At 41.4% G+C, this 14,139-nt stretch overlaps 1 protein-coding gene across 4 annotated transcripts in view; it reads right to left on the bottom strand.

Moving 5' to 3' along the window:
• Window positions 1-14,139, bottom strand: part of KLF12 (KLF transcription factor 12) — a 516,718-nt gene that overhangs the window by 57,891 nt on the left and 444,688 nt on the right. The gene's annotated exons all lie outside the window — the stretch shown is intronic.

The raw sequence follows: 14,139 nt of genomic DNA on the forward strand, positions 1-14,139 counted from the left end.
GTTGCTTTATTTTAATTCTAACTACTGATCAATTCTAACATTATATAGTATATTTATTTGTTCCTCATTCATCTCTCTCACCAGAGATGTGGAAGTGGCTTTTTTCTTTTTTATAAAAGATCCTTTTTTTTTGTTAAAGTTTGTGTACAGCGTGGGCTTCCCTGCTGGCTCAGTGGTGAAGAATATATGCCCGCAATGAGGGAGACCTGGATTTGATCCCTGGTTGGGAAGATTCCCCTGGAGAAGGAAATGTCAACTCACTCCAGTATTCTTGCCTAGAAAATCCAATGGACAGAGGAACCTGGCGAGCTACAGTCCATGGGGTTGCAAAAGAGTCGGACACCATGGAGCAACTAAACAACAATAATAGTTGTTGCACAATATTATAGAATTACAGGTGTACTATATATTGATCCACAATTATTAAAGGTCACACTCCATTTACACTTACTATAAAATATTAGCCAAATTCCCCATGTTGTACAGTATATCCTTGTAGCTTATTTTATACCTAAGAGTTTTTACCTCTTACTCTCCCACCCCTATCGTGCCCCTCCCCATTCCCTCTTTGCTCTGGCAACCATTAGTGTGTTCTCTGTATCTGTGAGTCTGTTTCGTTTTTGTTATATTCACTAGTTAGTTGTACTGCTCAGATTTATCTTATTTACTCTTCTATTCAAAGTATCTAGAACAGTGCTATACAAATGGCAGGCACTAATTCCTGAAGGAATGTTCACAGAGGATTATATTTAAGATAAAGAATCTTAATCTACTTACTTGGTTTCATTAGAAATGACAAAATATCCTTTACAATTTCAAACATATATGTCTTATCCTTTTGGGGGTAGGGGGTGGGAATTTGCTATTGTCTTAATCAGCAAATATTCTTGATCTCTTCAAGAAAATTAGAGATACCAAGGAAACATTTCATGCAAAGATGGGCAAAATAAAGGACAGACGGTAGGGACCTAACAGAAGCAGAAGATATTAAGAAGTGGTGGCAAGAATATACAGAAGTTCAGTTCAGTTCAGTCGCTCAGTCATGTCAGATTCTTTGCGATCCCATGGACTGTAGCACGCCAGGCCTCCCTGTCCATCACCAACTTCCGGAGTCTACCCAAACTCATGTTCATTGAATTGATGATGCCATCCAGCTATCTCATCCTCTGTCATCTCCTTCGCCTCCTGCCTTCAATCTTTCCCAGTGTCAGGGTCTTTTCAAATAAGTCAGTTCTTTGCATCAGGTGGTCAAATTTTGGAGTTTCAGCTTCAACATCAGTCCTTCCAATGAACACTCAGGACTGGTCTCCTTTAGGATGGACTAGTTGGATCAGTCACAGAACTATACAAAAAAGACCTTCAAAACCCAGATAATCATGATGGTGTGATCACCAACCTAGAGCCAGATATCTTGGAATGCAAAGGCAAGTGGGCCTTAGGAAGCATCACTACAAACAAAGCCAGTGGAGGTGATGGAATTGCAGTTGAGCTATTTCAAATCCTAAAAGATGATGCTGGGAAAATGCTGCACTCAGTAAGCCAGCAAACTTGGAAAACTAAGCCATGGCCACAGGAATGGGTAAGATCAGTTTTCATTCCAATCCCAAAGAAAGGCAATGCCAGAGAATGCTCAAACTACTGCACAATTGCATTCATCTCACACGCTAGTAAAGTAATGCTCAAAATTCTCCAAGCCAGGCCTCAACAGTACGTGAACTGTGAGCTTCCAGATGTTCAAGCTGGACTTAGAAAAAGCAGAGGAACCAGAGATCGAATTGCCAACATCCGCTGGATCATCGAAAAAGCAAGAAAGTTTCAGAAAAACATCTATTTCTGCTTTATTGACTATGCCAAAGACTCTGACTGTGTGGGTCACCACTAACTGTGGAAAAGTCTTAGAGATGGGAATACCAGACCACCTGATCTGCCTCTTGAGAAATCTGTATGCAGGACAGGAAGCAAGAGTTAGAACTGGACATGGAACAATAGGCTTGTTCCAAATAGGCAAAGGAGTACGTCAAGGCTGTATATTGTCATCCTGTTTATTTTACTAATCTACAGAGTACATCATGAGAAACACTGGGCTGGATGAAGCACAAGCTGGAATCAAGATTACCGGGAGAAATATCAATAACCTCAGACATGCAGATGACACCACCCTTATGGCAGAAAGTGAAGAAGAACTAAAGAGCCTCTTGATGAAAGTGAAAGAGGAGAGTGAAAAAGTTGGCTTAAAGCTCAACATTCAGAAAACTAAGATCAAGGCATCTGGTCCCATTACTTCATGGCAAACAGATGAGGAAACAGTGCAAACAGTGAGAGACTATTTTTTTGGGCTCCAAAATCACTTTAGATGATGACTGCAGCTATGAAATCAAAAGGTGCTTGCTCCTTGGAAGAACTAGACACCAACTATACACCAATTTGATCTACCTAGATATTAAAAAGCAGAGACATTACTTTACCAACAAAGGTCCATCTAGTCAAGGCTATGGTTTTTCCAGTAGTCATGTATGGATGTGAGAGTTGGACTATAAAGAAAGTTGAGTGCTGAAGAATTGACACTTTTGAACTGTGGTGTTGGAGAAGACTCTTGAGAGTCCCTTGGACTGCAAGGAGATCCAACCAGTCCATCCTAAAGGAAATCAGTCCTGAATATTCACTGGAAGGACTGATGCTGAAGCTGAAACTCCCAATATTTTGGCCACCTGATGCGAAGAAATCAGGTGGAAAAGACCCTGATGCTGGAAAAGACTGAAGGCAGGAGGAGAGGGGGATGACAGAGGACAAGATGGTTGGATGACATCATCAACTTGATGGACATGGGTTTCAGCAAACTCTGGGAGTTGGCAATGGACAGGGAGGCCTGGCGTGCTGCAGTCCATGGGGTCGCAAAGAGTCAGCCAAGACTGAGCGACTGAACTGAACTGATCAGCTATAAAGTATCTATTGATTATAACATATATTCTGTATAATAACAATAATACTGTTAAGCATTTACTTGTGCCCAGAACTGCACTAGGTGCTTGATACATTTTACCACTAATTTTTAAAAAACTCTATGGTGCTGTCTGCAGTTTATAATGAGAATATTAAGGCTCAGGAAAGGTAAACTGACCAAGACCACACAACAAGGAAGTGCAGGCCAGGAATCCGGACAGGTGCTGTCTGGCTCTAAAGCTTGTTACTTATTCCTCCAGGCCACTCTGCAAGACACCCAGAGAAGGATACCTCTCGGTCTCTCCTTTAGGCGCATACTGCTTAATGAGCGGTATAACGAAGCATATACCTACGTGTGCCGTGCTCAGACACTCAACTGTGTCCGACTCTTTGTGACTCCATGGACTGTAGCCTGCCAGGCTCCTCTAGCCATGGGATTCTCCGGGCAACAATATTAGAGTTGCCATTTCCTCCTCCCAGGGATCTTCCCCACCCAGGCATCAAACCTGTGTCTCTGGCATCTCCTGCATTGGCAGGCAGGTTTGTTTTACCACTGATTCACCTGGGAAGCCCGTGTATCTACATACATAATTTAAAAGAAACCCAACAACAGAAGGGACAACAAGCTGGTGTTCCACTGACTGTTCATGGTCATTAGAGAAATTCAGAGAAGAGAGCCACTGCTGGAGGCTGTGGTGGTTAGGATGTCATCACCCTGACTTTGAGTGGGGATTTGAGAAGGGAGCTAGAGGGTAAGGTAGAGAGGGTCACACTCCAGGTGGGATGAATCACCTGAGTACTGACTGGGGATAAAAAGGAAAGAGGGGTATTTAATCAAAACTGGGTAAAGTGGTCTACTAGAAATTCAGAGTTCACTTCTGGCAAAGTAGAAGAGGAGGAAGAATGTTAGCTGATATTTATTGAGTACTTAATACATGAGGACAAGCACTGTGCTACATATGGATGATCTGATTTTCACAACAACCCTATGAGATTAACAGTTCTCTCCGCATTTGACAGGTGGGCAAATGACTCTGAGACTAACGGTGAGATAGGGATGCATAGTAAAATATAAGGATGCATAGCTAGTCTTGGTGAAGATTTTGAACGCTGAGACAAATTGCTTGTCATTGTTCTTTATACACTGAATTTTTAGGGTTCCTCTCCCTGCCCAGAAATTTATTCCATCTTAATAACCACCTGTGGTTAAAACTCATCTCCTCTTTTCCCAAAGCTATCCTGAACATCACACATGCTTCCAAGCATGCATACATCAAGGCAAGTCTACTAGTTGGCTAGTCTACTTAAGCCCTACTAATTGAAATTCCTTAGTTGCATCTGACATGCCCTCTGGCTCCTCCATTCAAGGGCTCACCATCAAAACCTATATAATGCAACTCCTTTACAGGGAAAATGGATGTGAAGTTTGAGACTGTTTCATAGTCTAGTGACATTAATTAAGGATAATGTCTCCAGAAAGCCTGGTGTTTCTGTGAATTACAATTTATTCCTCCTAACTCAGAGAGTTAATTATCAATATAATAAATATTTGATTCTCCAGCTGTCAACATAAACTATAGCACTTTGAGACTATCTGCCTGACTCCAAAAGTCAGTAAAATAACTCAAACACTAGAAAATTCACTATTTTAAGACTTTTCCCATTATCTCATAGTTTCTACAGGTTTACACAGTACCATTCCCTGGTGGCTCAGGCAGTAAAGAATCCATCTGCCAATGCAGGAGAGGGTAAGAGAGGCGGGTTCAACCCCTGGGCGGGGAAGATCCCTTCAGGGAGGTCATGGCAATCCACTCCAGTATTCTTGCCTGGAGAATCCTGTTGACAGAGGAGCCTGGTGGGCTACAGTCCATAGGGTCACAAAGAACTGGACAAAAGTGAAGCGACAGCAAGCAGGCGGGTGCTGTGTAAGGGCTGGTAAGTTAAGGATCACACTGTCAAACAGAAACTTACATACATATTACTAAGCAATGGTGAAGCTCATGTTACAAGTATTGGTGCAAATCTCCACATGATGTGTATATTGGCTTCTGAAGAACAATATGGGGGCTGGTTATCAGATAGGTTGCTGCCATGCAGGATGAACACAGCAGGTGGTGATTTACTGTTCAGGCATGTTTGACATCATTGGTGCAAGTTTGGGTTCATTCAAAGAGAAGGTAAAGCAGAGAAATAAAGTACTGATGCTTATTATGAAGAGAGTGAGCAAAACAGAAGGGCTTCCCTGGGGAAAACTACATGCTAATAACTATACTCCAATATGCAACATCTAGAGTTTCTAGCTTTCACTTCTGAAAAGAAAAGTTGTAGAACAACCCATGAAGCATTTTGTTTGATTTTTTACAAAAAGTCTTCATTACATACTAACTTCTAAAATTAAATTCATACTCTGACAAAAAGGATTATTTATCACAGATTTCTAAGATTTCTTGCCCTCTTTTTCTTTTGTCTCCTATACAGACTACCTGAAGGCAACTTTTAAGACTCTTCAAAAAGTTGATACGCCTAGAAACCTAGTAAGTATTCAATGTTTTACTGGCAATGACACCGCAGGACCAAGTTATCAGAAAACATCTGTGAATCTGATACAAAGTTCATACTAATTACCAGTTTAATTTTTCTCATTTATTGGGGAATAAAAATGTCCTTCAATGCATTTGTGGAAATACCTGAAATGGTCTCACTTACCTTTATCCAGAATCTGGTGTGTGTGTGTGTGTGTGTGTGTGTTCAGCAAGAAAATTATTTAAATAACATGTACATTATGAGTGAGAACTACTTAAGCATCTTCTTTGGAGAAAGGTCTGTGTGAGTCTCTCAGATGATGATCAAATTAGCCAAATGCACATGTGACTGGAAACCAATGACACCAAAATATATCAGGATCATCTTTTGGCAGATGTTAAGAAACACTTTAACAAAAATCAAGATTATTTATTTTTCCTAAATCCACCTCACATGGTATACATTTTTTTTTCATTTATTTTTATTAGTTGGAGGCTAATTACTTTACAATATTGTAGCGGTTTTTGTCACACATTGACATGAATCAGCCATGGATTTATATGTGTTCCCCATCCTGATCCCCACTTCTGCCTCCCTCCCCATCCCTCTGGGTCTTCCCAGTGCACCAGCCCTGAATACTTGTCTCATGCATCCAACCTGGGCTGGTGATCTCTTTCACCCTTGATAGTATACTTGTTTCAATGCTATTCTCTCAGAACATCCCACCCTCACCTTCTCCCACAGAGTCCCAAAGTCTGTTCTGTACATCTGTGTCTCTTTTTCTGCTTTGCATATTGGGTTATTGTTACATGGTATACATTTAAGAGGTTACTCTATACCGGCATTTTCATGTCTTTTCTTTGTGGAAAATAGACAAGTAGTAAAAGACACTGTCTCTGATCTTTAGAACTTAAAATATGGGTAAGTCAACGAAGTCCAAAGAATAGCAAGGAGAGATAAGAAAGCCTTCCTCAGTGATCAGTGCAAAGAAATAGAGGAAAACAGAATGGGAAAGACTAGAGATCTCTTCAAGAAAATCAGAGATACCAAGGGAACATTTCATGCAAAGATGGGGTCAATAAAGGACAGAAATGGTATGGACCTAACAAAAGCAGAAGATAAGAAGAGGTGGCAAGAATACACAGAAGAACTGTACAAAAAAGATCCTCATGACCCAGATAATCATAATGGTATGATCACTCAGCTAGAGTCAGACATCCTGGAAGGCGAAGTCAAGTGGACCTTAGGAAGCAACACTACAAACAAAGCTAGTGAAGGTGATGAAATTTCAGTTGCACTATTTCAAATCCTAAAAGATGATGCTGTGAAAGTGTTGCACTCAAGATGCCAGCAAACTTGGAAAACTCAGCAGTGGCCACAGGACTGGATAAGGTCAGTTTTCATTCCAATCCCTAAGAAAGGCAATGCCAGAGAATGCTCAAACTACTGCATAATTGCACTCATCTCACATGCTGTTAAAGTAATGCCCAAAATTCTCCAAGTCAGGCTTCAGTAATACATGAACAGTGAACTTCCAGATGTTCAAGCTGGATTTAGAAAAGGCAGAGGAACCAGAGATCAAATTGCCAACATCCGTTGGATCATCGAAAAAGCAAGAAAGTTTCAGAAAAACATCTATTTCTGCTTTATTGACTAGGCCAAAGACTCTGACTGTGTGGATCACCACTAACTGTGGAAAATTCTTATAAAGAGATGGGAATACCAGACCACCTGATCTGCCTCTTGAGAAATCTGTATGCAGGGCAGGAAGCAAGAGTTAGAACTGGACATGGAACAATGGGCTTGTTCCAAATAGGGAAAGGAGTACATCAAGGCTGTATATTGTCACCCTGTTTATTTAACTTATATGCAGGGTACATCATGAGAAACACTGGGCTGGATGAAGCACAAGCTGGAATGAAGATTGCTGGGAGAAATATCAATAACCTCAGATATGCAGATGACACCACCCTTATGGTAGAAAGCGAAGAACTAAAGAGCCTTTTGATGAAAGTGATAGAGGAGAATGAAAACGTTGGCTTAAAGCTCAACATTCAGAAAACTAAGATCAAGGCATCTGGTCCCATCACTTCATGGCAAATAGATGAGGAAACAGTGGAAACAGTGAGAGACTTTATTTTTTTGGGCTCCAAAATCATTGCAGATGGTGACTACAGCCACGAAATTAAGACGCTTGCTCCTTGGAAGAAAAGTTAAGACCAACCTAGACAGGATATTAAAAAGCAGAGACATTACTATGCCAACAAAGGTCCGTCTAATCAAGGCTATGGTTTTTCTAGTTGTCACCTATGGATGAGAGAGACTATAAAGAAAGCTGAGCACAGAATAGATGCTTTTGAACTGTGGTGTTGGAGAAGACTCTTGAGAGTTCCTTGGACTGTAAGGAGATCCAACCAGTCCATCCTAAAGGAAATCAGTCCTGAACATTCACTGGAAGGACTGATGCTGAAGCTTAAACTCCAATACTTTGGCCACCCAAGGCGAAGAACTGACTCATTGGAAAAGACCCTGGTGCTGGGAAAGATTGAAGGCGGGAGGAGAAGAGGACAACACAGGATGAGATGGTTGGATGGCAACACCAACTCAATGGTGATGAGTAAGAGTAAACTCTGGGAGTTGGTGATGGACAGGGATTTCTGGCGTGCTGCAGTCCATGGGGTCACAAAGAGTCAGACACGGCCGAGCAACTGAACTGAACTGACGATTTCCCTTAAAGTACTACACAGCTGAAAAGTTGTAAAAGGCAAAGATCATGATAAAGATAACCAATTGATGGTATGAAGCTTTCACTTATTATTATTATTATTATTTTTAAACTCTGGTCTGTTGGCTGTCTCTTATTGGAAGAGGCTTGTGGTTATGTGATTAGGGCTGCATGGAGTCAGATCACCTGCTGTCATTCATCTAACTGTATAGCTCTGGGCAAATAAATGAAGGCCTCAATGCCTCAGCTTCTTTTCTATAAAATGGAACAGATAAGCAAATTTACAGGCTCATTATAAGGATAAATGAATTCATACGTGTAAGGCATTTATGATCATGCTTACTACTTGGCCAGCCTCAATAGATCTTACCTCGCTCTGTCCTCCAATTTTGGTCTGGGAACATATCAAGGATTGTTGTTAAACTCAAAGAAAATTACAAAAAGTGTGCAAACAAAATTTAGTTAGAAAAATGCATGTTAAAATAGTCAACGACCCTGGAGAAGGAAACAGCAAGCTGCTCCAGTATTCTTGCGTGGGAAATCCCACGGACAGATGAACCAGGCAGGCTACAGTCCATGCATGGGGTCACAAAGCACTGGACACAAGTTAGCAACTGAAGAAAAATAACAAATAGTCAACAATACCATACTGCAAACTTCAAATGTGCTAAGAGGCTAGGTCTGAAGAGTTGCCACCACAAAAGAACTGTTTTGTCTGACTCTTTGTGACCCCATGGATTGTATAGCCCACCAGGCTCCTCTGCCCATGGGATTCTCCAAGCAAGAATACTGAAGTGGGTTGCCATTACCTTCTCCAGGGGATCTACCTGACCCAGGGATGGAACCCCAGTCTCCTTCATTGCAAGCGGATTCTTTACCTTCTGAGCCACCAGGGAAGCCCCAGTCATAGGATGTGATGGAGGTGTTAGCATTAACGTGGTAAGCATGCTGCGATACATAAAGGCATGAACGTGGAGTGTATGTCAGTTATATCAACTTAAAAAGCAATGCCCCATACGGCATGTATAAATAAAGGCATAAAGTTAATAAAAAAATGTAAGGAGTTTTATTTCTCTAAAAAATAGCTCAAGGTGCTTGGGGGAGCAAAGGTTGGGGGGGAATGAATATGTCATTTACACCCCTTTTCACTAGTATTACCTGATATTTTCTACAGGCTCTTTTGCACCACCACAGACTATTAATAATATCTGAATCATTCTTATATTTACATAGAGATAAAAGGAGGTCAGTCCTGAGTGTTCATTGAAAGGACTGATGCTGAAGCTGAAACTCCAATACTTTGGCCACCTCATGAGAAGAGCTGACTCACTGGAAAAGACCCTGATGCTGGGAGGGGTTGGGGGCAGGAGGAGAAGGGGACGACAGAGGATGAGATGGCTGGATGGCGTCACCGACTCGATGGGCATGAGTTTGAGTAAACTCCGGGAGTTGGTGATAGACAGGGAGGCCTGGCATGCTGCAATTCATGGGGTCGCAAAGAGTCGGACACGACTGAGGGACTGAACTGAGTTGAATGATAAATAATCAGAAAACATATTACGCTCTCTTTGACAATGATGAAAACATTTGTATATTTATCTGGGGTTCGCACATTCTTGGATAGCTGTAGTTTTCAAACAAGCTGTCTAATTTTCAAATCCAAATAATCATTTTTTTCTTTTAGCAGAAACATAACTACATTCTGAGGTGTGACAATTAAACACTGATAAGATATGCAGGAAGATATGTTCAGCTATCTGTTGAGAGCTGATCTGGCGAGCTGCAAGCGGACAGCACTTGTAGAATGATTCAATTTTGTGGACTGTGTAAGAGCCGAGACCTGGCCACTCGCTGTCCAAGTAACAAGAAGCCGTCCCAGAAACAGTCACAGAAGGTACTGGATCATAGGTAAGTGTTGCCGGGTAAACCCGCTTAAGCCTCATCATGAAGACAATTTAGAACTAGCCATGTCATGCATCCTTTAGTTTGATTAAATGAGTTCATCTCTTGATTTATTGTTTCAAAGAGACTAGTTAAGACTCTCGTAGCCAGATGTTCTTTTATCTCCAGAAGCAGGAAGCAGGGAACGTGTTCCTGATCCACCCTCTGCACGTCCCCAGAGAAAAGCATTTCGTGCTCTGGTATGTGTCCAAGTGTGAGCCTCACAGTGTGCAGTGAGACTTTCAGCAGAATCAGGAGAAACAGCAGAGCGTCTGTTCTGACAGACAGTGCAGCTCTCGAGAAGCTCCCCCCACTGCTAATGCGATCTCCACAGTCGTAAGACGGGCTTAAAGATTCCAGGAGCAAAGGCAAAAATAGCAGGCGCAAAATGGGACACATCCTCCTCAAAGTGCTAAGAGCATTTTTACATACCCCATCTTTAAAAAGTTTATAATAACTCCTTCCATTCCTATAGCATCTTTTGTCAGAGAGGTTAAACTCCCTCTAAAAATGTTTTACTCCGTTTTTAAAGTTCCAATTCATCTTGACAGTGTTCCCACTGTCAAGAAACTTTTCTTGACAGAACAGAATAGAACAGAACAGAAACTTTTCTGCATCTTAGAGGAGAGAAAAACCAAAGCCCGAGTGGGCCAGCACAGAAGGAAACTGACAGGTGTGCTCTGCCATGGCCCAGCGATGCCTCCTTCCCCACAAAGGGAAGCCTGCAGGGCTGCTCCCTGCCCTGGGAGTGGGCTGCATCGACCATGCTCGCAAGACCCACAAAAGCTTTGGTTGGTGAGATACAGCTGGTGTTTCAAAGCTATAAATTCTGTTTTCCTTATGGGCTAAGAATTTTGCCTTCATCTCTACAAAGAATAACAGCAAAGCCTTCCAACGTGATCCCGTGGATCACAGTTCTTAAAATCCTTAGAAAACAGCACAGTCTCTCTTAGCTCCATGACATCTGTCTGACGTCATTGGAACCTGCAGAGCTTCAGGGTCACTATTTTGAATTATTTTAATTTCAAGCACGTGAGGCTAATATAAGACTGAAACTCTCACCTTTGATCCTCTAATGATGAATTTCAACAGCTTCATTGTTCTCAGCAGTTGACTTTAAAACAATATATTAGACATTTCTCCAAAGAAGGCATACAGATGGTCAACAGGCCCATGAAAGATGCTCAACATCACTAATGATTAGAGAAATGCAAATCAAAACTACAGTGAAGTAACACTTCACACCAGTCAAAACGATCATCACTAAATTGTCTACAAATATGAAATACTGGAGAGGGTGTGGAGAACAAGCAACCTTCTTACACTGCAGGAGACTTGGGTCTGATCCCTGGGTTGGGAAGATCCCCTGGAGAAGGGAAAGGCTACCCACTGCAGTATTCTGGCCTGGAGAATTCTATGCACTATATAGTCAATGAGGTCACAAAGAGTCGGACACAATTGAGCGACTTTCACTTCACTTCTCTATGAAAAAACATTGTAAAGGTTCCTTAAGAAACTAAAAACAAAGCTGCCATATCACCTAGCAATCCCATTCCTAGGCATACCTCTGGGAAAAACTCTAATCTGAAAAGAAACATGCACACCAGTGTTCATATAGCACTAAGGCCAAGACATGGAAGCAACCTGAATGTCCATCCACAGACGAATGAAGAAGATGTGGTATACAAATGCAGTGGAATGTTACTCAGCCGTGAAAATGAATGAAATAATGCCATTTGCAGCAATATGGATGGACCTAGAGATGGTCATATTAAGCAAAGTAAGTCATACAAAGACAAATATCATATGATATCACATATGTGGAATCTAAAATATGATACAGATGAACTTATTGATAAGACAGGAACGTACTCACAGACATAGAACACCTGTTTACTAAAGGCGAAAGTGAGGAAGGGATAAATTAGAAGTTTAGGATTAGCATATCCAAACTACTATCTATAAAACAGATTAACAATAAGGCTCTACTGCATAGCACAGGGGATTACATTCAGTATCTTATAATAAATTGTAATGGAAAAGAATATGAAAAAGAACATATATGTATCAGAAATTAACACAACATTGCAAATCAACTATACTTCAACTAAAAAAAAAAGAAACCTAAATTTACAGCAGATAAGCTTATACTAGCAAGCTACCACTCTTCTCTAAATATTTCATGTGAGATTTAGTTGCAAAAATATAAGGTTCAGTTGCTTTGAAGAAAATCTCAAGATTTTTTTCAGATTTGTTACTTGTGAGACTGGTTACTTCTTCGGTATTTCACAAACATTCCCTGAGCGCTGGGAATGTGTGAGCACAGATCTGAGCTCTGGGGGTTCAGCAGTGGGTGTGGTGGTGACAGTCCCCGGCTGTCATCTACCGAACACGTTCCCCAGGCTGCCATGCACGCTGACCTCTGAAAAGAGGCTGGGAAGCCTACTGACATGGTGCATTTCAAGCCCAACCTGCTGCAGGCTCTCTCGTTTTGTGGTTTCTGAGCAGAGCCAACAGGGTCAATTCAATAAAATGCTGGGTATTTAGAGATACAAGTGAAGTCAAGAAAAAAAAAAGTGACAGAAGCCAAGGGCAGTGCTTCTTATTTCAGATTCTTGCTACAGTCATTAGACTCAGGGAGGATTCCTGAATATTTAAGGTATTCTGTGGAACATGCACGATGTTTCACTTGGAAAAGCAGAAAATTTTAAGAACAGAATCACACCTCTGAAATTACTTGCTAGCTTTACTCCGGTCCAACCTGAGCTCAAAAGACAGGGAGTTATATGGATTTTAGTCTCTACTTAGGGCTTCCCAGCTGGCTCTAGTGGTAAAAAACCAGTTTGATCCCTGGGTCGAGAAGATCCCTGGAGGAGGGCATGGCAACCCACTCCAGTATTCTTGCCTGGAGAATCCCCATGGACAGAGGAGCCTGGTTTGCTACAGTCCATGGGATGGCAGAGTTGGACATGACTGAAAAGACTTAACACACATGCACACAGTCTCTGCTTAAGGTTATCACAAACAGGGATTTTCCTTTTGCTTAGCTCTTGGGTGCTTACATCATAACAGCTAATATTTACAGAGCAAATTAAGACTTGCTGAATCTTTTTTAAGTCTTTTACATGAATCACTTTATATAGTTCTTCAAATACTCTAAGATGATAGTATTATTATTCCCATTTTACAGATGAGGAAAATAAAGCTCAGGCAGATTAAACAAAGAGGTCAAATAGTAGAACGTGAGCAACATCAACCCTCTTAGCACTGAAGATATGAAACAGCAGAGTGTACACTTTCAATGGGAGCTAAGTATTCCAACATGATTTTCCTTTTTAGGAAACAGCTTATCCAGAACAAAGAGTGGTCAATGCTCCCTGTGAGGGGCTGAAATGGCTCAGTACCCCCAGCCCCAAGGAGTGATTACTTGTCAGCTCTTCTCACTACGCTCTTAAGTTGGGGAGAATCACAGTATAGTCATGTTCTTTTTGAGCATAAAGAAAAAAAAAGTTACTCTTGAGTCCTAACCCTCTTCTGGTGTTTCCTTCTCTTACGTAAGAAAATTCCCCATCTTCCCATTAGTTTCTCCACCTAGAAGAAAAGTTGCCAGAAGTAGCCTGTTACATTTCAGATGGGCTGAGAACATCAGCCTTATTTGAGACCTGCTTTCTCCCTTCATCTCCGGCTACACTCCGTTTCTATAATCTGAGTTTAGAATCTGAGCACATTTGGAGGATGGCATAGTCATCTATGAATTACTTAAGTACTTCATGTGCTGGGGGCTGTTCCTACTGCCTCCTCTCAGAGAATGTTGGCGGAAGGAGTTGTAACCTGCCTTCCTTCAGGACTGACTCTTCTTATGTAGACAGTCTTAAAAATCTGTTATCTGATCAGTGCCAGGTTCCTTAAAATAGACCTCTGCTTTCAGTTCCAGAAAGCACCACAGGATTTAGCTTTGCCTGAAGACTTACTATATGAGTATTTAACAGGTTGAATGCATTTATAAATTA

This window comes from Muntiacus reevesi, chromosome 11 (genome assembly GCF_963930625.1).
Source record: "Muntiacus reevesi chromosome 11, mMunRee1.1, whole genome shotgun sequence".
In the NCBI taxonomy this organism is placed as follows: domain Eukaryota; kingdom Metazoa; phylum Chordata; class Mammalia; order Artiodactyla; family Cervidae; genus Muntiacus; species Muntiacus reevesi.